Here is a 24,075-nt window from a genome sequence, read left to right on the forward strand (position 1 = left end):
CCAATATCCAAAAGCCCAGGGGTGACAGGTGCAAGCCGTCCCTAGCGAAGCATCGTGGCCTGTCGAGCATGTCATCCCAGGCTGACAGGCATTGGATTCCCTTTGAATGACACCAATACTTAAGCCAGTTGTTGAAATTGATCATCTTGTCTTCATATTGTGGCATCATTCTTGGTGAGGGTAAGATGCTACTCAAGGTCAGGGTCATACCGGCCTGGTACTACTAAGAAAAGGGCAGTGGGGACCCATGCTAGATCTCTCCCAGATCAACACATTCCTCAAGGTACCCACTTTGAAAATGCTCTCTCTTCAGACCCTTCTCCCCTTTATTTTTCCGCATTTCTGGTGTCTTTGTATTTGAAGGATGAATATCTGCATATCCATTAGTGACTCAGAGTTTCTTTGTGCCATCTACTATCAGGTTGCAAACGAGAGACTGAAAAAGAAGATAGACACTCTTTATAAGGGACTCCAACAATGTGCTCAACAGTTCACAGGACATCAAAGGTAGATGGAATTTCCAGCAGCATCTGAATGAAGAAAACCCCACAGAAGCTGTACTGCTCCAGACACAGCCTATGATTAGGGAAGAAGAGCAGCCCATCATAGAAGAAGTAAGAACAGAAGTGAGGAAAATTAAGTTAGGGAAAGCAGCAGGCTCAGATGAGTGCACAGTAGATATGAAAAAGATGTTGGCTGAGAGCGAGGAGAAATGGCTCATGAGGGTACTCGCAGCAGTATAGACAGAAAGGCATATCCCAGATGACCGGAGAATAAATATACTAGTGCCATTGTTCAAGAAGAAAGGGGACATTCGCAACTGTGGGCTGTACAAAGGTGTCAAACTCCAGTCACACTGCAGGAAAGTCTTGGAGAGGTTGATTGATAAATGAATACGTAGAGTAGTAGAAAGTAAGATAGGAGATGAGCAGTTCTAGTTTAGATCAGGAAGCAGCACAACTGACCTGATGTTTGCTGTGAGACATATAGTTGAGAAGAAGCTAGAGATGAGGAAAGTGTCCGATTGGGCATTCCTGGACTTGGAGAAAGCATATGACAAGGTCCCAAGAAAGCTGATTTGAGCAGTCTTGCTGTGGTACTAAGTCCCAGAAACATTGGTAGAATTATTGCAGGCTATGTACAAGGGCCCAATGACTCTAGTACAAGCAGCTGTGCATCAGGGTTCACCTCAGAGCCAACTTCTGTTCATACTAGTGTTGGACTACATTAGCAAACGGGTCATAGGGGACAGATTAACAGAATTGCTGTATGCAGATGACGTGGCATTCCAGGCAGACTCTGAGCAAGAGCTTCATCAAAGTATAGAGGAGTGGAATGCAAAACTGAAGGCACATTTGATGAAACTGAGTACCAATAAGACGGTTTTAATGGCAGCAAATGGGAGAAATCAGAAGAAGCTAAGAATTGACAGAGGGGGAAAGTAATGGAACAGGTTAACAGCTTCAAGTAAAACCACAAAACACAGCCCACAAAGAATTCACTTCTAGCTCCTTGGCTCAAAGCCTTCAAGGAGCAATACAGCTTTCACAAAATTTATTTATTTATTTGATATTTGTTGACCGTGAGTGCCCGACTGAGCAAACGCCCTTTTTCAGTGAAGGCCCGGGGAGAAAAGCTCCACAATAACACAAATAACTAATTACAGGTAAACAATAATGTAAATTATATGTAAGTGATTACAGTAATGTAAATTATATGTAAGTGATTACAGTAAAGTTAAGTAGCTTGCTTGTAGCAGTAGTCAGACTGTGTACACTTTACAAGATGAGTACAGTGAGAAGATGCTGTTACCATGGTATTTAGCAACAGGCTGTGTTCAATGATCAGTTGTTTGAAACAGGGGATCAGTTATTTACAAGTTACACAATAGAAAGCCCGTGTAAAACTGTTGAGGAACAATTAGCGATAGAGTTGGCACCACTTGTTCAGTTAAGACTTTCAGTTAATCATATACTTCCAGTTGCACTCAGTGTTTAACACCCCCCCCCCCCAGGTTCAAGTATCTGGGAGAATTGCTTGAAGAGGAGTGAAGTCTGAATGAGGGCAAAAGTAGTATCAGAGGGGCTGAAGCCAACAAGCGCAGTGTGTCAGGGGTAGTATGCGATAGAAAAATAAAAAATAAGGTGTACAAAACAGTGGTGTGACCAGTACTACTGTATGGTACAGAATCCTGGGCAGTAATGGCAGAGCAGTTGTGGAAGCTAGAGGTGATGGAGATGAAATGCTTGATATGGTTTGGAGGTTGCACACTGTGGGACAGATGAACTGAGGACATCAGGGCAAAGCCAAAGTAGCTTCTATTGCAGACAAGGTCAGAGAGAACAAATTGCAGTGGTTCAGGCAAGTGCTGAAAAGCAGAAGACAGTCTGGTAAAGATGATTGGGGGCAAACAGGAAGACTGTAAGGGAAAACAAGGACACCCAGCAAAGCAGTGAATGAATTGTGTGAGAGAAGACCTGCAACAGTCAGGCATGGATATTGAAGAAAGCAGGAGAGTGTCATTGAATCAAAAGAGATGGCAACAGTTAACATGACACCCCAACCCCATATAGAAAATTGAGGGAAAGGGGGTTGATGACAATGTACCTACATATCCGCATATGCCCTTCTTGCAGGAAATTCCTGTGATTCTCTTCTAACTCCTCATGGTTTTCAGTTTACTGGTTTGCTTTTGGGGCTTTCTACAACCTTCAAAGTCTTCAAAAAGTGTTTGGCACCAGTTATAGCTTTTTGCAGGACTTTGGGAATACATTTTTCCCCTACCTAGACAGTCTGTTAATCCAGGCCTCTTTGCTTTGGGTCTTAATGCAGCATTTCAAATTTACTCTCACCCTCCTCTGGCATCTAGGATTCACTGTCAGTTTCAAAAAATCTTACTTTCAGTCCACCTAAGGTATAATTTTCTTGGGTGTCAGACTAGACACCAGAAACATACAGGCCTTCTTTCTCCAAGAAAAAGGTATAGGGCCTCAAAACGTACTCCCACTCTGTAATTTCTCTCCAAGATTGTTAAGCCAAGGAGATTCTCAGGGCACTAGGATTCATGGCAGCAACCATAACAATGCCTCCTTTAGCGAGGCTGCATACGAAGAAAATTCAGTGGTGTCTGAATAATGTATGGCCCCAACACTGTTATTACCTGTACACTCAGATTTCTCTCATTCCTTGCCTCGAGAAGGAGATTGTGGCCGATGGTACAGATAATGCTCAATCCAGGCTTCCCTTTAAAGGTACAGATTCCCAAGTCGAGAGCTGTACACAGATGCCTCAGATGATGCTTGGGGGTATGGATAGGAATCCACAAGGTCCAGGGTTGTTGGCATTCCAACCTCAAGGAAGAGCACATCAACCAGAAAGAGATGAAGGCGCTCATTCAGGGCTTGCAATTCTTTGCCTACCTTTGGAAACCATCACCTCCAAGAGTATTCATGGACAGCACAACAGTCATGTGGTGCATGCGGGGTCCAAATGGAGAGAGAAGTCAGCAAGCAAAGGAGAGTAGTATTGCTGAAATTGAATTCATCTTCAAGTCTTGGTGAGTGCCTTCATAAGGTGGACCCTGTTTTTCACAAAATTTCACCAAGATGACACTGATATATAGACTATTTTATGTACCATATATCATGGACAGAAGTAGGTCATAAAAAAATAAATAAAATAAAAAAATAACTGAGTGCACAAGACCCAGGATAAAAAAAAGTGCCCTATCATGGTAGGCACACTGCTGCCAGGACTGGAAAAAATGACAGTGTAGAATCCTCAAAATACAGAAACATTCCTACAGTGGGGCTAGGCCAGGCCCAGGGTAAGAATGGTCCCACTTTTGTAGAAGGAAGTAACAGTCCACAAAAATTAAAAAAACTGATAGGCCAAAGAAGAGACGTAAAAAACAGCAGAGTGGGCTGTTCAGGATAAGAAAGAAATTATGTATTGTTACCAATGTGCAAAAAGCCCAGAATTTCAAGGCACAAGATATGCAAAAAATTAAGAGAAAATTAGAGGAAAGAAAAATGCTTCCACAAGAAAAACTGTCAGAAGCTTCTAATAAAAATTTGTGTTCATTAATGCAATAGATTTGTGAAAAGCATTACATAGACCAATAAACTTTGATCTGTTTGGAAAAAGAAGTATCTGAGGAAATGCGAAAATATAAACAACAAAACCTCGAGATCTTTGAAAAGTATAAAAAAGGAAATATGGACAGGGGAAAGAGAGAGAGATTTAAATATGGTGCAATATTTATGCAAACTTGAAAGCCAAATTAATTCATTCAAAAAAGGCAGCCCCAAAGATATTCAAAGAGAAATATAGGCAAAGGCATCCAGATGATATGGAACATTTCACAATAAAAAATATCACAAAGAGGAAATGTAGAAAAGAAGATTAGTAAAATAAAAGTAAAAAAAAAAAGCTGAAGTTATGGAATGTCTGCAAAGTGAAGGATTTGGTGTAGAAGGTCTAACATAGGTTACATCAGAGCATGATGGAATGAGTCCCAAAAGTAAGAAGAAACAGGAAGATCAGGAGACATCTGAAGAAGACTTGGAAGTGGGAAAGAAAAAGATATTTAATATGGTGTAATATTTGTGCAAAGAAGAAAGCAAAATTAGTCAGTGCAAAAAGAGCAGCACCAAATACATTTGAAGAGAAATACAATACAGGCAAAGGAATTGTACATGTACATTGGACATGGAAAGCTTTACAATACAAAAAATAAGATGAAGAGGAAAAGGAGAAAAGACGATTAATGATGGAAAAGATTAATGATGGAGAAGTTAAAGAAATAGAAATTGAGGTTATGGAGTACCTGCGAAGTGAAGGATTCAGTGCAGAAAATCTAACTCAGAAAGCACCACAGCAGGATAGAGCAGTAGGCATCCAAATTGAGAAGAAACCAGTAAAACTGGAAGCAACTGGGCAGTTCCCATAAGAAGATATTTTGGTGCCTTCCACACGAAACTATTATAAATGTTCACTTGAAGCTGGACAGCAAAGGAAGGAACAGGAAAGTGTGGCAACTCTGATGCAGTCAATGTTGAGGAGTGATAAGTTAGTGAGTTCCCATATGACAGAGCAACAGATGAGACAGGATGAAATTGAAGAAAATGTGCCACAGGAAGATGCTGTAGAACACAGAAGAGAATGCCCGCAGGAAAGGAGAACAAAAAATGTGCTGTTAGTTTATAAGAAAATAGCTAAGAGAAGTGTTGCTTAATTTAATAGAGATAGATAGATTACGATCTATGAAAGCAATAGACTGCAGAAGGTCAATAAAACTCAAAATGTCAGAAGTCCGATAAAACAAACGAATACAGTAATTAGGACTGCCCATAGAGATCCATGAGATATAACAGAAGTAAATAGGATACATTACTGCGCAGCTAAATTAGTTGTTGTATCTTTCGGCTTTTCCCGATTAGGGGTCGCCACAGCGGAACTCCGGTCCGCTAATGATTGGCAGTAGATTTTTACGTGCTGGCTTGCCGGGCCTAACGCACAACCTTCAACGAAGGAACGCCCATTCACGCATGTCGCCACACAGAAGACGCTCTAACTGAGAATCGAACGGGCAACATCTAACTGTGAGGCGACAATGCTAAATTAGTAACGGATAAAATTCAACCACAAAAACACAGGGTAGTAAGGGATAAGAAGGGGAGAAATCGAATGCCATCATGGAAGTATCGAACAGAGAAAACTGTAAAGCAGTTAAGACAATAAGTGTCACTATTAGAAGAGTATAGAAGAGGGAACAGATCAACAAAAATACTCAGAAAGATAGAAGTGATAAAAGCAATGTGCAGTATTATAACGGATCAGGATCTTGTACAATTGCAAATAATGAACTAAATATCTCAGCACAAGCAGAAAAACTTAGAAGATACACAGATAAATATAAAGGAAAAGTACAAAATAAGCAATTTATTGATGACCCTAAAAAGTTCTATAGAAAATTGGGAAACAAGGTAAAAGGAATCGAAAAACCACTCAAAAAAAAAGAAGAAAAAGGTACATTTTGGAGAAATATCTATGAAGATCCTGTGGAACATAATAAAGATGCTAAATGGACAGAAGTAGTAAAAGAAAGAATAAAGAAGTTCAAAGGTGCAGGATATGAAATGGGATGAAGCAACGGCTAGAGATTTTGAGATAAAGTTAAGAAAAGCCTTCACTTGGAAAACCTCAGGCCCAGATGCAGTAGCTAACTTCTGGCTAAAAGTATTAACATGTTTACATGAAGATTTAGCCATGAGTAAGAGTTATTTATATGCACACCCCAGACAGACACCAACCTGGTTAACAACAGAAAAAACAGTGCCCCTACTTAAGAGTGAACCTGCAAGTTATACTAAAAATTATAGACCAATAACTTGCCTTCCAATGATGTATGAACTATACACTGAAATTGATGCTGAAATAATTTATAATCATTTAGAACAAAATTCAATCATGGCAATAGAATGAAAGGGAAATAAAAGAAAGTAATATGGAACAAAGGATCATCTGTTGCTAAATAGTCATAATGGATGTGAAGCCCCACCCCTGGACCAGTAGTCAAGGAGCACCAGTGGGGGACATTCACTGAGAGGATGAAAGGTACACACACACAGTGTTTCCAGATGCAGCTCTCTGCATCAAGTCCAATTTCCCTTAAGATCACACTCTCTCTCTTTCTCCAGATCCCCAGCAAGACTCCTCACTGGCACTGCTGTAGGTTCATAGGTTGGTACTAGGCTATCAGCCTTAGGGCCTATACAAGCCTAGCCATAACAATTACCTGGCTATTTCTTCCCACAGTATTTACTTCCCTGGACCCCTGTATAGCAGGGCGACTGACGTACTCCCCGGGGTAAATTTCCTATCTCCCATCCAGTCATCAAGGTTACTTTTGAAGAGGGCCAAGGAGGTATTCTGCTTGACATGTATGGGCAGTCTATTCCAGAGTATGGGTAGTCTCTGGGTCAGGAACCTATCCGTCCTGCATGTTTTGTTCATTGTGATGACAAGGTTTAGGTCCCTGGAGCGTGTGGCTCTGATGTATTGGGATTTTTTTAAGTGTAGCATGTCCAACAGCTCTGGGTTTGACATGGCCTTGTATGTTAAGCAGAGATTGCCTCTGAGTTGACGATATGTGACAGAGTATAGCTGGAGTTTATTTAGTTGGTCAGTATAGGGCATCTGCTTTAGGGCTGTGATTCTTTTAGTGAGGTGTTTCTGCGGCCTTTCCAGTTGTTGCAGATGTCTTGTAAGGTACATACCAAACGGGGCATTGTACTCTATGATGGGTCTAATGAGGGATGAGTACAGTGGAACAATGACCTCCTTTTTCTGGATGAAAAGCCCTTAGTGATGAGGTGTGCCAAATAGAAGGATTTCCTGACTGTTGTGATGTGGTTGTCAAAGGTGAGATCACTGTCCACCTGTGTTCCTAAGTCTCATTACACTTTTGGTGTTTAGTGTACTGCCACCTATGTGGTAATTTATGGGTACATGTTTTTTCCCAAAGAGGATAACTATACAATTCTTGGCATTGAGCTTGAGCCCATGGCTGTGGCATCAAGCATCTGTTTCTGTAAGGCCCTTTTGTAGAATATCCACATCATTTGGGGATTCATTAACGGCTCCCAGTTTGCAGTCATCTGCGAACTTTGTTAGCCAGAGTCCCTCAGTGTTGGTCTGTACTTCAGAGAAGTAGATGCCAAACAAGAGCGGTCCCAGGACTGAACCCTGAGGTACTCCACTTGTCTGGAGCTGGATTTGGAGTCGGCTACTTTTACAGTGTGGGTCCGTCAGTAAGCCAGTTGGCAACCCATCGAGTGAAGTAGGGATTTATGCCCACACACACACACACACACACACACACACACACACACACACACACACACGGAAAGGGTGCCACAGGTTTACTAGCTATACCCCCTTTTACCCAGACTATAAGGTAGTTATTACTGCCACCAGTTACTCCTTATCAGCTTCTTAAGGCCCGTAACAAAGGGTACTCAATCTTACTGTGTAATGTTACTATTAATACAAGTGGTAGTTTGACCCAGGAGCAAGGCTATTCGAAGTGTTCCACACAGTGTCACCAAATATACAAGTGCTCTCAAAACATAAATATCTCTAGACAGATCAGCCACAATGAAAGGTTTAAATATATTTAATAATAATTAATAGAAGAACAAGAGAATACTCAGTATATAATCACAGTGACATCAGAGTTCAAAATCACATGAACTATTTTAAACAACGTTGCAGGACAGTCACAAATAAAGAAAAATATCTAAGCTAAGCTTTACTATATTCCTGACTATATCTAAGAGAATTATACCCATTCCCTGGTAACTTACTTCATCAGAGCAAGGCAGGTGTGTGGTGAATGGTTCCTGTTGTTAAGTCCAAGACAGAATACAGAATGCGGTCTCTCTCTCTCTCTCTCTCTCTCTGAGACCTCTCAAATTAATATCTTAAATATTACTGCTGGTATAGCTTGCAGATTGACATAATTTCTTGTCATCTGACTCTATCCCAGGTGAAACCCTCACTGATGGAAGCTTGCAGTATTTAGCATCTACCTGTGAACATATATAGACCTCAGATCTTTGGCAGATGCTGGAAGTCATAAAACAATTGCATTCCTTCATATTCAAAACTAGTAATTATTTCACCTTAAACACAATAGAGAGAGCTCCCTAGAATAGACAATTCTGTCTCTTGCTACCATGAAGTAATTTAATTTCAGCAAGTTTTCTGAAGTTAACCTCGAGTAGTCCAGTTTCAGCTGTTAAAATGTATACATTTAAACAGTTACAGTAGTGCATGTACATGTACATTTATGTTCTATTCCAGTAGGGCATACTGTGGATACATTTCAAGAACTTTGCAGAAACCTTGACTTTCAACACAAATATCTGTACAAACAAGTTTGATATACACATAACATACATTTCTAATACATTTGTAACACAATCATCTTATGTAAATCATGTTGATATTTACAAATGACATAATTATTTACAAAATTCCAGATAGCTATGCTTCAATGAAGAATTGTAAAAAGGGGAAGAATCTAAGTATGGCATGGATTGACTACAAACATTTGATAGTACCCCACATTCATGGGTAAAAGATGCTTAAAATGTATTAGATGCACCCTACACTGATCCATTGCATTTACTGTGACCATGAAACAGTGGCAGACCACTTTGCAATTAAGCCATGATAAAAGACAAATTATTATTCCAGGGATAAAAATTCAAAGGGGGATATTCCAGGGTGACTTCCTGTCACTGCTGCTATTCTGTCTTGCCCTTAACCTTTTAAGCTGTCTACTTAATAGATTAGGCCATGGCTATAATTTGGCTCCTAGAAAACAACAGAGTGTAAAGACCTCTCATCTTCTCTTTGTTGATGATTTAAAACTCTATAGCTCATCAGATGAGGAACTGAAAGCACAACTGCAAGCTGCCAAACTTTTTCAGATAATGTAAGAATGTAATTTGGTTTTGATAAAAGTGCAAAAGCAACCTTTAAAGCAGAAAAACTCCAGCACCAAGAACATGTCAGTTTGGGACAATAATGTGATATAAAAGAATTTGAGCATGAGGGACTGTATAAATATTTGGGAATTGATGACGGATCAACAATAAAACATGGACAAATGTGAATAAAACCTAATAAGGAATATTTTAGAAGAGTTAAATTAATCCTGAAAACAGCGTTGACATCTAGGAACAAAATTCAAGCTATAAACCAATTTGCTTTTCCTGTCCTAACTTACAGTTTTGGGGTGATTGATGGGCTTCAAAACATGTTGGATAGATTAGACAGGAAAACAAGAAGGATGCTTCATGGTCACCATATGATTTATAAAAATCAGTGTATACCAAGATTATATGTTCCCCATTCTGAAGGAGGGATGGACCTCCTTGAAATTGATTACATGTATATATCTGCAATTGTGGATCTGCATACATATCTGCTGACCTCACAAGACCCAAACATAGTGAAAGTTTTGAAACATGAGGAGAATAAATCTATGATTACTTCCTTGCTTAGTCTAGCAGAATCATATCGATGTAGAGCAGGAATGGAAATGAAAGCAGAAGCAGATAAAAATCAGACAGCAATTGAATGTGCCAAAAAAACAAAACAAAGAATATAAGGTAAAGGACCAGATGAGAAGGCAAGAAATGTGGAAAATGCATAAATATAGTTAGAAGTACAGAAAACTTCTGGATAACCAGATTCTGATGAGGATCGAATGCAGGAATGGTTAAGGAGAGGCAAATTCAAACTAAAGATGAAAGATTAATACTGGCGACCCAAGATAGTGGATTACGTACACATTGGTTTACAAAGTCCATTGAACATGTGGGAGAAAGAGACAAATGTAGGCTTTGTAAAACAGAATTGGAAACAGTTGCACACCTTGTTGCTGTTTGTGACATACTAATGGCAGAAGGATTGTATACTGAAAGGCACAATAATGTGGCAAGACTATTGCACTTGGGGTTGTGCAAACATTATAGTATTGAAGTGGCTGAAAAACACTGGAAACATGAACCACAAAGCATCATAGAAAATGATGAAGTCTACATCACATGGGATCACCCATTACCAACAGTTCCAAAGATAGATACTAGAAAACCAGATATACTGGTCCATGAAAAGAAGACAGATGTAGCATTGATCATTGAAATTGCTACACAGGGACACAGTCATAAAATATCAAGATTTGCAGGCAGAAATGAAAGCAATGTGGAAATAGATACCCAGGCAGTACCATTAGTAGTAGGAGCAATGGGTCTTATAAAACTGAATCTACAATCGTATTATGATATGTTGCCAGTACATGTAACTCTTTACGAATTGCAGGAGGAGTCATTACTGGGCACATTACAGGTGCTGTAAAGAGCACTTCTGGCTGACGTCAAAGACTGAAACAATACTAATTTCACAAACTTTAATCATACTTTGACTTAAGAATGGGGTCCATTCCCATCATGGTAATAGAAACCCAAAAGACTTGGAGAAATTAACAAAAGTGAGAATACATAAACAAGCAAGGGGAAACCAGATCATACCAGTTATGCAGTTTGTCTCAGCTTGCATGGAACTTAATGATCAAGGCAGGCATGTCCTTTCAGATAGTATACATTCAGTCTCAGGACAATGTCTTGGCAGACTCTCAACAGGTCCATCAAAGACCCCCCCCCATGAAATGATGCTCAACAAACATGTCTTCCTAGACATATTCTACAGATGTGGGACAACACACATAGGCTTATCTACCACAGAGAGCATTAAGCAGCTGCCCCTCTTTTGCACCAGGAATCCTTCCCTGTAGCTTGGAGAACAGATGCTTTATCCTTCCTGTGGACAGGGATGTTTATTTATGCCTTCTCTCCACTTCCTAAAGTTTTACTAATGATCCAAAAAGGAAAGAACTAAAATTCTACTGGTGACTCCCTTTTGGCCAAGGCAACATTGGTTCCCCCCCCTTCTCTTATGTGGGGGCAGTCACTATAAGCTATCCCACAAAGTGGACCAGATCATTCAACAGAAGGGCTCATTGTTTCACTCCAACCTGTCATTCCTCAACCTAAGCCTATGGATGATAGGATTCTGATTCCCTGCAGACATCAATTTTCTGAGGATGTGCTCACCCCAACCTGTTATCCCTCAACCCAAGTCAATGGAAGTTGGATTCCGATTCCCTCCCGACACCAATTATCTGAAGACATATTCCAGGTTCTGCAGGAAACAAGGAGACCCACCACAAGAAATCCTACATAGCCAAGTGGAAGAGATTTTCAGTATGGTGTCAAGGAAACAGTCAGGACCCTGTAAAACCAGAGGTTCCTATTGTCTTATCCTCTTTGTGTGAGCGTGTGAAAAGCAGTTATTTTTTCTATTGAGGTCCACCTTTCAACCTGTTTTCCCCTCAGTCCTCCTGCTACGTCCGTATTTAGGGCCAGGCAGTTTTTAAAAGGGTTTCTGAACTTAAATCTTCCAAGAAAACCTGTGCCTCCCCCCTTTGAATCTTAAATTTGTGCTGGAAAAGCTCAGTCTGCCTGCCTTTGAAGTAACTACTTGTACTCTCCAGTTTTGCACTTGGAAAATCATTTTGTTGCTGGCTCTCACTTCTACTAGGAGAGTCCCAGAGCTACAGGCACTCATGGTTGTTTCTTCTTTTCTTAATTTCCATAAGGACGGTGTGTCCCTGAAGGTCAACCACTCTTTCGTGTCAAAAGTGGTAAATGAGCTGTCCCTCAACTAGGTGGCCAGTCTGTCTATGTACTTTCCCAATTCACAGAACAGGAGTGAAAGATGATTTGATTTCCTAGATTTGCACAGACAACTAAGATTCTGCTTGGATAAGACTAATTCTACTCATTAAGTCAGACCAACTGTTTGTCTTTTTCATGGACTCTAAGATGGGCCAGCCACTATCCAAATAAACTGTTGCAAAGAGGATTTCTAAACCAGTTTCCTTTTGTTACTCACACACCATGACAAATCTTTGCCCTGTTGACCAAGAACTCAATGTACTGGAGCAGTAGCCTCTTCTGGGGCTTTTTACAAAGGGCTAGATTCTAGAACCATCCTGGAAGCTGCTGTCTGGTCTTCTGTGTGCACTTTCATTAAGCACTACAGAATTGATGCCTTTTCTATATCTAGGGCATCTTTTGCCAGGTCAGTCCTTTCTGGCCTCTTGGACAGTTTTCAACATTCTCACACATGCTCCTCCTGTTCTCTGAAGCATTGTGAAGTATCCCTCTGTTTGGAATACTGCAACAGTGATTTCAGTCTGGACATAGTGCCATTGTGTAAAAACTTAACAAAAACAGGAGATGCCATACTGATTAATGTTGCAGTATTTCTTCTCACCACCCTTCCCCACTTCTGGCCATTTCCTTTTTTCCCCTTTTTCAGCTGCCTCCATTCTGACAAGACCCTAAGACCAAGGGTGTCCCCTCTTCTCCTGCTGTGCCCCTCCTTGCTGACTGCTTTCCTCTCAGATGTCTTCAGGCTGCTGGCTTGGAGATAGTCTGAGGATTTATGCTCATACATCCACTAATGTAACTTTACACTCTGAAGCTGAGGTCATATGTTGGACAAAATTCTGAGATGGTTTACGTTTTGGTACCCCAGCCAGACATCAGGAGTGGGGAAACTATCTGTTTGGAAAACTGAAACAGTGATCAGTAGAACATCTACTGTTATGGTAAGTTCTTATACAACTGTACTGTCCTTGACTTGGTACTGGATCTTATCAGTCACCCTTCCAGGGAGCATCACTCGAATATTCCCAACTAGAAGTTAACTGCTTGGTTTCTCCAGTTCCAATGATGGCAAGGATTGCGACTCCTCTCTCAGATGTGATCCACATTACCACAGCAGAAATTCTACCACAGTAAGTGGAAAGGTTTTTCCTTATGGGCAGAATCGCAGAACATTGAAACCTTTTCAGACTCTGCTGGATATGTTCTCTGCGTCTTGTCTTTTCGTTCTAGCTGTAGTTTCTCTACCATCAGTTTTCAGTTGGCAGCAATTTCTTTCTTTCATGTTGGATTCCAGGACACTTGTGTCTTCACACAGATTAGGTAAAGCTTTTCTTTAAGACACCTTCCTTTTGCAACCTCCCATTAAAGATATGGTGCCACCTTGGGGTTGAATTTTATTTTCAGAAGCCCTGTATAAAGCCCCATTCAAGCCAGCAGCGTCTGTGGACTTAAAATTCCTATCCTAGGAAAATATCTTCCTATTGGCTATCACATCATGTAGGAGAATTTCAAACTTCTTGCCCTATCTTTTGCATTTCCCTATATTGTTTTTCACAAAGATAGGTATACCTTAAGGAATAATCCCTACTTTTTTTCCAAAGTTGACTTCTGAGACCATTCTTTTCCAAGCCATCCGTCTACCAGTATTTTTCCCTAACTGTCAAAACAAAGGGTAATACATTCTTTAGATCTTCTTTGCTATCTTTTCAGAACAGCCTCTTTTAGGAAAGAACAACTGTTTGTATCCTTTGCTGAAAACAAACTGGTTAAGAAAGCATTTAAAATGTTATTGTCTCAATTGTTATCTGACTGCATTTCCTTTTTCTGTTCACTGTATAACAAACCATTGGCTGCTAAGCCCAGAGCTCATTATACCAGAGCCACAGCAGATTCCATGGCATTTTTCTGATCTCATTCTGTAGATAACATTTTTCAAGCAGTGGCTTGGTCGTTTTCACACACCTTCATTAAGCACTAAAAATTGGATTGCGCTTCCATAGCCACTTTTGGAGCTCCTCTCTTGAGGCCACCCAGGATTGCAGCAGCTGGGGATTTTGACCCGTATGTCAGATTGGATGTAGTGAATGAGTATAATATGAAAGTTATTTACTTAACATAATGATAGATCTTTTATTCCAGTCTGTCAGATATGACAACACACCCTCCTTTCCCCTGCCAGTCTGTAATACCTGAAAGATAGTGTCTCCTTTCTTGGGTCCAAGGCTGTGCAATTCTGGATTTATGTTCTGGTGTCAAACCGTATCTGACTTAGTTGGGGAAAGCAGAGCATTATGGGAAGGAAAGATTTTGAAAGGCTTGAAGCTAGAGCAGTAAATTTGCCAAATTGAATCCGAGCGGTGACTCTAGGACCTGTATGGTTGGATCAGACAACTGGAGTAATAGGATCTGTTATTATGGTAAGCACATAACTTTCATTTTACTTCAGACAAGGAACACAAAATGCTGTTTATTTTCATGACTTGAGAGAGAATTATTTTTCTGTGTAGGTTCTGCCTTTTGTCTTTTTGCTTAGCAAAAAAAAAAAAAAAGACTGGTAGTGTGCTCCCGCTCTTTTCACTTTGAAGACCAGTATAAATGTCAATGATACTCAGTGGTAAAGCAATTCCATTGGAAAACTAAAATTGTTCTTGTAATGTGTTGCTCACAGGGGCAGCTCTACCTCCTCCAAAGGACATCTCACTAGTGGACTGCCCTAGGGTTCAGTCCTTGAGCCACTTCTCTTTAGCATTTACTTCTGAGGTCAAAGCTAATGTTATAGGTTTGTGGCTGACCAAGTTTTCAGTTGACCACAAACTTGGTACTATCTTAAACTTCAGCAGAAGCAAAATAAAAAGGATCCAGCAAAAGACTTAAAATACTGTACACTTTATTAAAACAACAAAACAGAAATAAGTGCTTTCATGCTATAGTAGCACTTCATCAGACCTAATACAAATGAACTAAACACAGTCAAATTTATAGTGATGAACTACTCAGTCATCTTGTAAAATCACTTGTGGGCTTTCAGCACTGGTTTTAAAAGTATACACCCATTAAGTATGAACTCTGCCTGCCTGCAAGCATATCATTCATTCAACTCAGTATAATTATCAATGTCACAAAGCCACATATCTGCTTTTATCAATTGTAAAACCATAAATCTAAAAGTGTGTGAGGTATTCACGTCTTGCTAATGCGTTTGTATTCCTACTATCTTAAACTTACCAGATGACACCAGGATCCTGTAAAGACATCTTTTTTCAAATAGTTGATATCAAATCTGTGGAATAAAACTTAATTCCAATAAATGTTTAAGTGTATCTTTTGGCAAACGTGACTCCTGGTGTGTAGCTCTCACATTGACAATACCCCTCTGAAAATTGAGCCTGTAGTTTGAGACCTGGAAATCTATGTCAACAATGGACTTATCATTTGATCACCACATATCCTTTATTGTAAGGAAGTCCTTTTTTTATTGTACAGTTTATATCTAAATGTATGGCATCTAGATCCAAGAGTGTAATTGCTCCACTGTACTTTGCACTCATTTGGTCAGTCACTGAATATAATGCCCTTTTTGATATGTATCAGTCCCAAGACTTGTCTTAACTGTAACTATAATGCTTTCTCACTATAAAAGGGCTTAAATCATAAAACTATGCAGACCATTTCAAATCCTTTTTTGTTTCACCTTTATTATCACTTGCGACATTAGCAATTTTACATTTATACAAAAGTAATCAAACTATATTAACAACGATTATACTTCATATATGTTGCTATATATCATGTAACCTAAGCAACATTAATTATTCAATTTCTTCCCTGTATTTTTAGTGAAGAAACATCTTTATTACAGGAATCACAAACAATAGGCTATATAACAGGATGAAGAAAATTGTGGCAAAAATTAGGAGGTGCAGCACCCAGCAGGATAGAAGCACTCTCATCAAATTAAACAAACAACCCAGAGGACAAATAGTCTACCAAAGCCAAACTTGAGTAAGTTTGGCTTCCCAGCCAGGGACAACCACAAAGCATTCTTCAGCTATGTCCACAACCTGAAAGGCAATACACAAATGTGTGCAGAGCTCATTGTAAATGGAGCCACCTATTATGAGCCAGAAGATATAGCAAACCTCCTGGCTGATAAATTCAGCTCCAACTTTACCCCCCTCCCCTCAACCTTCCCTCAGGAAATATAATCAAATATAACTCCCCCTGCTATCACTAGGGAACAGGTCCTTAATGCTGTCTCTAAGACCAAGAACACTGCATCAACTGGCCCAGACAATATTCCAGGATGCCTTCTAAATAGCATGAAACATGACCTGTCAGGGCCTTTGGAATTATTATTTAACTGTAGCCTTCAAACAGGCTTTGTGCCTCATGAATAGAGAAAGGCAATTGTGATCCCTCTGCACAAAGGTGGGCCTTCTACAGACCCTGGAAACTGCAGACCTATAAGTCTCGCTGGTCTTGTATGTAAAAACATGGAAAGAATTATCATGGAGATTGATCAACAGAGATATAGTAAACCTCCAGACACTGGACCCAACCCAGTTTGGTTTCATCAGTGGGCAGATCATGCCTACTCAACCTGGTGGACTTCTTTGAGAAGGTCACCAAAGCAATGGATGAGGGCAGAATCGATCACACTGCCTACCTTGACCTGGCCAAGGCATTTGACACAGTACCCCACTTGGGCATTGTGGACAAACTTAAGAGGTTAGGTACAAACCCATATGTCACCCGGTAGGTAGCCAGCTGGTTCACAGACGGGACCCAGGAAGTTAGAATTGGGGAGCTCAACTGTACAAAGAGGCCAGTCACAAGTGGAGTCCCTCAGGGATCAGTCCTTGGACCGCTCCTTTTTGGCATTTACTTCTCAGAAGTCAAAGCCAATGTCAGTGGTCTCTGGCTGGCTAAATTTGCAGATGGTTGCAAATTAGGAGCTGTCATTGAATTTCACACCGACACAAATGTTCTCCAGGAGTGTCTGACAGACAAACACCTGTGTCAGAGCCATGGACTAAAACTAAATGCTAAGAAATGCATAATAGTATCCTTTTGGAAGTCATCCATCCCTGGTAACTATCATATTGACAACACACCCCTTAGAGTTGAACCAGTAGTCAGGGACTTAGGGACACGCACAGATAATAATCTAGCCTTTGACCATCACGTGTCTACAGTGGGGAGGAAATCATTCTGTGTTGTGCAACTAATAAACAAAGCTATGGCATCCAAGTCCAAAGAAGTCATTGTTCCATTGTATTCGGCATTCATCAGACCTGTCATTGAGTGTAGTGCCCCCTTTGGTATGTCCCTAACCAGGCATATCCAACACTTGGAATGTCCACAGAGGTTCTTCACTAAAAGAATACAGGGCATAAGTAAAATGTCCTGTGCAGACCACCTTAAGGCCCTATCCCTGTATTCTGTCTCCTATAGACCTTTGAGGGGAGATCTATGCCTGGCATGCAGGGCATTGTCAGACCCCTCTCTGATGGACCTCCTGCATCTCCACAAGACAAACATCACCAGAATTGCCCGTTCTAAAGACTTAAATCTTACCTGTGCTATAAATAGGACCTGCTGGAGAGATGGGTATGTGTCCCAGAGAAAACACCATCTGTAGAACAGGCTTCCCATCCATGTGAAGCAGAGTTCCTTCTTAATCAGATTCAGGTGCAACTTGAACAGTTGGATGGGAAACCGGAAATTCATCCCTGGTTTGGCACCTATGCCTCTAATGGACACAGGTAACCTGTAAATGGTTCATCTCCCAGGCCCATGCTTACACTTAAAAAGGGTATCAGAACTTGTCAGAGATTTGGGATGCGTGGCTAAGCTTAAAAAGGCCCTTGTGGTCATTGGCCTAGTAAACAAGTATGAACCTATTAAACCATCACTTATGACGTAAGCAATCATACATTTATATAAAGGAAAACAAACCACACCAACACAATCGTAGGTGTAAGCATTTTACATCAAAAACCATACTGACATACTACCAGTTGCAAACATTCTACATGGCTTATAATCTACCCAGTCATTTTCAGTCAAACATTACATAGGTCATTTAATTCCTGCCTTCTTTTAAAACCTCATTGCTTCTCTGTATCTATCATTCTCACTTTTCCCATTTTTCCTATATAGTTTGCTCCTTCCTACCCTTTTCCAAATATCTCTGTTCCAGCTGTTTTATCTTTGTTACTATAGTCACTACTTCTAATATAGTTGGTTTAGATTTTTTTCTCAAACACCTTTATTGAATTATCACTTGTGACATAGGCAAATTTACATTCATATAAAAATAAACTGTATTAACATAAATATTATACTTCACATATATTGCTGTATAAAATATACACCTAAGCAATATTACATAAATTATTCAATTCCTGCCTTTTTGTAAACAGTAAACATCTTTATTAAACCATCACATACTACATAGGGTATCATACATTTTTGTAAATGAAAACAAACCACACTAACACAAACATAGTTGCAAGCATTCTACATCACAAACCATACTGACACATTCCCAGTTGCAAAACATGATGCATCACTTATAATTTACCCAATCATTTTCAGTCAAACATTACATAGCTCATTTAAGTCCTGCTTTCTTTTGAATCTCATTCCTCCCCTGTATGTATTGTTCACACAATTCCCATTTTTCCTATGTAGTTTGCTCCTACCTTTTTCTAAAGATCTCACTTCCAGTTGTTTTATCTCTGTTTCTATATTCACTGCTTCCAGTGTAGTTGAAGTCTGCTAACTCACCGCACTTCTAGAAAATATATTCCCAATTATCTCTTTCTTCCCCTTCACACCTCCAACAGTTAGTGTCTGCCTGAGGAAAAAATATCTGGAGTCTACTTGGGGTCTAAAAATATCTATGTAAACATTTCCAGGAAAAAAATCCTAAGTCTTCTAGATTTTGTTGCATATTTGGGAGACATACATATATCTTCCCATTTTGTCTTGGTGAATTGCTTGTCCAGTTTCTCTTCCCAATTTTTTCTAACTTCCTCTGATTGATTCTTATAGTTATCATACATTATGTTATATGCTCTACTAATTATTCTTTTAATGGGAGCTTCTGTTCTAGATTCTTTTAAAAACTCTACCAGTGTTGGTCTTTCATTTAGGACTCCTCTAATCGTTTCTCTTTGCCTGTACTCTGATATCAATCGCTGATAGGGAAGGCAATCTCTAACCTGTAATCCAAATAAATTCTTGGCGTCTTCCCATTCTATCGTCTTTCCCTCTTTGCTCTCAATACCTTGGTTCCTTTGCCAGTTTTCTCCATTAAATTCAAGCCCCCTCTTGCCTATTGTCTGCATCCCTAATTGCAGTCATCCGTATCGGCAGAATTTCCTTTCTCCATTCCCATGTTGATTTAGGTCTTCGAATACTTACTGCTACTTTATAGATTCTGCATGATATTGCTATTCACTTTAAAGGCCCGCATCCAAAATCCCAGTCTCTCCTTGTTTCTTGAGTTTCCCCTATGTTTCATCATCATCCATTTCCACTTTGAATTTTAGTTTTCTGCTTGTGCTATGTATAGTAATCTTAACTGTGTAGCTCAGAAAATATGCCTTCAAATTGGGTAATCCCAGTCTGCCCTGTTCTACTGGAAAAATCATCTTATCCCACTTGACTCTTGCTGTCTTCCCCTCCCCAGATAAAGTCCTTCAGCTGTTTATTAATTACTACCCATAATTTCTCCTCTGGTTGATAAAAATATGCCTGACCTGTTTGTAAGACTAAAGGGACAGAAACATTTTAACTGCTTGTATCTTACTATCCATATCCATATAGCAAAGCTTCCATTTTCTCAGTTTTTGTATTGTCTTTGTTTAGTCTGTGCCCACATAGCCTTAGCTGCCATACTAGAATCCTTTTAAGCCATACTCCTAAATATTTCATTTTATTATGTCCCCATAAATATGGATATTCCTGAATCAGTTCATGTGTGAGTACATAATTTCCCGCAATTGCCTTTGTTTTAGCTTCATTAATTTTGTATCCTGAAAAGATCTGAATCTGTCTCAAAATGTTCCACAACACTGTAAATTTCTTTTCTGGTTTTGTCAGGTACAAAATAATATCATCTGCAAGTAAAGCCAGCTTTTCTTTACTACCATACCAATTATATCCTTGAATTTCTGAGTCCCTAGTTTTCTTTGCAGTGGCTCTAAATATAATGCAAATAATAAAGGGGAAGGAGGACACCCCTGTCTGGTTCCTCTGCTCAAGCAGAAATTATCAGAGAAGACTCTACCCACTTTGATTTTCACCTCCGATCCTCATATATTCTCCTAATCAACATTATATTTTTTCAGGAAATGCAAATGCTTCCATTGCCTTGGTCTCATAATGTCCCAGCTTACTCTGTCAAATGCTTTCTCTCCATCAAGACCCACCAGCAACAGTGATATTTTCTTACATTCTGCTTCCCTCTGGATCGTCAATATTCTGTTAATGTCAAATGGTTGCCTCCCGTCCACAAAACCACATTGATCCATATCTGTCAATTTTGGCATGACTTTTGCCATTCTTTTAGTCGTTATAGGCATGAATAGTTTATAATCATGGTTTAATTTTGAAATGGGCCTGTATGAAGCTGGTTCATAATGGATCTTTACCCTCTATAGGTATTACAGCTACCACTGCTTTCTTCCTGGACGATGGTACTTCCCCTCCTCTTAAGATACTGTTAAACAAAACCTTCCATATCTTTATCAGTTTTTCTCGTCCAAGCTTCCAAACCTCCACAGGAATACCATCTATTCCTAGGGACTTTCCTGTAGATTGATTATACATCACAATTCTTATCTCATCTCCTCCTGTCCTGTTAGAAATTGAGCCTCATCTACCTCTAACCTTGCCATATTTAATTCTTTCATAAACAGTTCCATTTGTATCTTTTCATTATTTGCATATGTTTCTGATTTATAGACTCGCATAGAATTTCTGAAATATTTCTAATACCATATTTCTTTGATTTATAGACTGTTAGAATTTCTGAAATATTTCTAATACCTCTTCAAGATCTGTTGTTACCTTCTTTGTTATAGGCTCGCTGAGTCTGGCAACAGTCCTTTCTACTTCCTATTGCCTGAGTTGTTGTGCTAAAAGTTTTTGTGCTCTTGGGTTATTGTTAAAAAACAGTTGCTTAACAGCAGTCTTTCTAAGGTTGTGCATATTACTGAGGTGATCCCTTATTTTCTGCCTAGCATTCTGCAGTAGATGCTCCTCTTATTCTGTGTGATCTCCCATATTCTGTAATACTTTAACATTTGTCAGTCCCTCTAAATATGTTACTTCTTAACCATAGCTCTCTTTCTTTTATTTCCACCCTGTTTTTAAACTCCACCTTAATTTTATCCCACTCCCTAGCTGTATTTTCAGAAGAAATTTCTATCCTGTCTTAACAGGTCCTGAATAATCTCCACTACCCATTCCTAAAATTCCTCTCAACAGATAGGTGGAAAAGCGCTAATGCCTCATTTTTATTTCATTACCCTGTGTTTTTATTTTAACTATTATTGGTGCTTGATCTGAAATAGTTATTGGTGGGTATCAAGACCTTCAGTTAAATGCACATGTTCCTGCGAAATGTAAATTCTGTCTAGCCTAGCCCAGTTTTTATATTTTGAAGAATAATATGTAAATTAATGTCTTCCATGCCAAATATTTTCATACATTTCTTCAAAAATCTATCCTCCTTTGTTATATTTAATTGGTTTAGATTATGATTTCATTTCTAGTAATGTTTTTTTGGCAGCCCCTATTATTAGGCACCGCAAGGCCTTACCATGTCCAGACCATCTCAAATCCTTCTCTCTTTTCTCATTATCATATAGACTACTGAAAGGCAACCTCTGCCTCACGTATAGAGTCTCAACAGACCCTATTCTGTCAAAAACTATTACACATTCACAAAGCCAGTGATATCATAAACACCTGCTCAAGAGACCTAAATCTATTTTTTGTTAAATGATTAGAACTTGCAGGAGGGATAGATATGTATCTAGAGAATACCACTCCTGTGGAGCCATCGTCTTCTCCATATTAAGGAGAGTACTTCCTTTATTCAAATGTAATTTGGACAAATGAATGGGTAAACCCAAATTCACCCCCTCCACCCCAGTTTAGCACCACTGATAATGCAATTAATTGCCACACGATATACCTGTTCAGCCCACGTTTCGATATTTGTATTGCTAGCTATAAGGGATGATAATTATTGTGGGAATGCAAAGCTAGGCATCTTGAGATCCTCAGCCTAGTAAGTACCTATGAATCGTGTCTGTATATGTTGAGGTATTAGACTGGATATTTTGGATTTTAGTCATGAATGCTGGTTGCAGTAGTTGTAATCAGTTTTCATTTTGGCAGATAAAATGGGTTTTTCTTGGCAGAAGGGTATGAAAATTTTAAGTGATAAGGCCTTAGAACAATTTAGTGACCGAGATATAAACTATGTTAATTGCTGTGCATGAAGTAAGTGACATTCACAGTAGTTGTAGTCATTTTGTTTATGCTTACAGTAAGAGACAATTACAATGCTTGGCATCAGGATTAACGTAGATCTTTATGGCAGAAGGGGTGAAATGTTGAACTGATAAGGTCTTTGAACTGTATGGGTTATGTGCTATGTTTAACTGCTGAGCGTACAGTAAGAGATTAGATAGACAAAGCAGCTCGGATGATACATGCCTTATCATTTTTATGATGTTAATATGGTATATAGTTGTATTATAAGCAGGTGGTGGCCGTGCTATTGTGTAAATGCAGTACCCAGCCTAAAGTTGCAGGTTATTGGGTTCTAGCCCAGCCAAAGTTTGTTGTAGTGATTTTTTTTGTAGTTTACTATGCCATGTAGATTAACAAGTAGAGTAGTATTACACTTTGCACAATTAGCTTCAGTAGTAAAGTTTTTTCAAAATTAATTTATCGTGTATGGTCATGACATTCTTATCTAATTCCAGATTAAACAGTAAATAGTAAATTCCATCTTTTGCAGCATCTCACAGACCATTTTTAGGCAATCTAGTATGTCTTTGTAGTCTGAGACCCTAGACCTGTGAAGTTACGTTGTTGCTGGACTGTTTTTGTAGATTGAGGACCTTGATTTTTATTTGTTTATTTGTAGTGTAAGTACTGCATGATTAATAACACAGTGTCCTGTCTTGGAGTTTCCTTACATTTGCTAGGGATAACTTACAAGGTTTGTATTTCACTGATATCTGAGCTGGTCTGTTACTTTAGTCTTTCATGTCTCTGGTCATCATACTTTTGCTTTATAGCTGATTTTCTTGTTTGTGAAGTATAGTACTTAACACCATTCAACATATGACTTTGAATTATTGTTTTTGTTGATCGTGTAACTGACTGACTGTGCTTGTTAGTTCTCACTTCTAATACACACCAAGGAAATATCCACAGGAAGTGGAATTCATGTCTATATTGCACTAAATATCCATGTATGGTTCACAGTCGTTTTTGCTTCCTTCTTACCCAGTGAATCGGGTGTTACTTCCGCTTCTAAAGTGGGGGATTTGGTAGATATGTAGACCTGAGTTTAGTTTACAGGAAAACAAGAAATATATTAAACTATTCCAATTTCCATGCCAATCATTTTAACCGTGAGGTAGCAACATCCCTTATATCTTGGACACCACTGACTTCATTCAGGTAATTTTGAAATGCATCTTTTTTGGTATTTTTCTCTTTTTTCTGTTCT

At 39.2% G+C, this 24,075-nt stretch overlaps 1 protein-coding gene across 1 annotated transcript in view; it reads left to right on the plus strand.

The window, feature by feature from the left end:
• The window catches only part of SPTBN1 (spectrin beta, non-erythrocytic 1), a 2,377,138-nt gene that overhangs the window by 1,697,965 nt on the left and 655,098 nt on the right, over positions 1-24,075 (plus strand). The window lies entirely within an intron of this gene.

Source organism: Protopterus annectens, chromosome 1.part2 (genome assembly GCF_019279795.1).
Source record: "Protopterus annectens isolate FY-2018-M chromosome 1.part2, PAN1.0, whole genome shotgun sequence".
Lineage (NCBI taxonomy): Eukaryota > Metazoa > Chordata > Ceratodontiformes > Protopteridae > Protopterus > Protopterus annectens.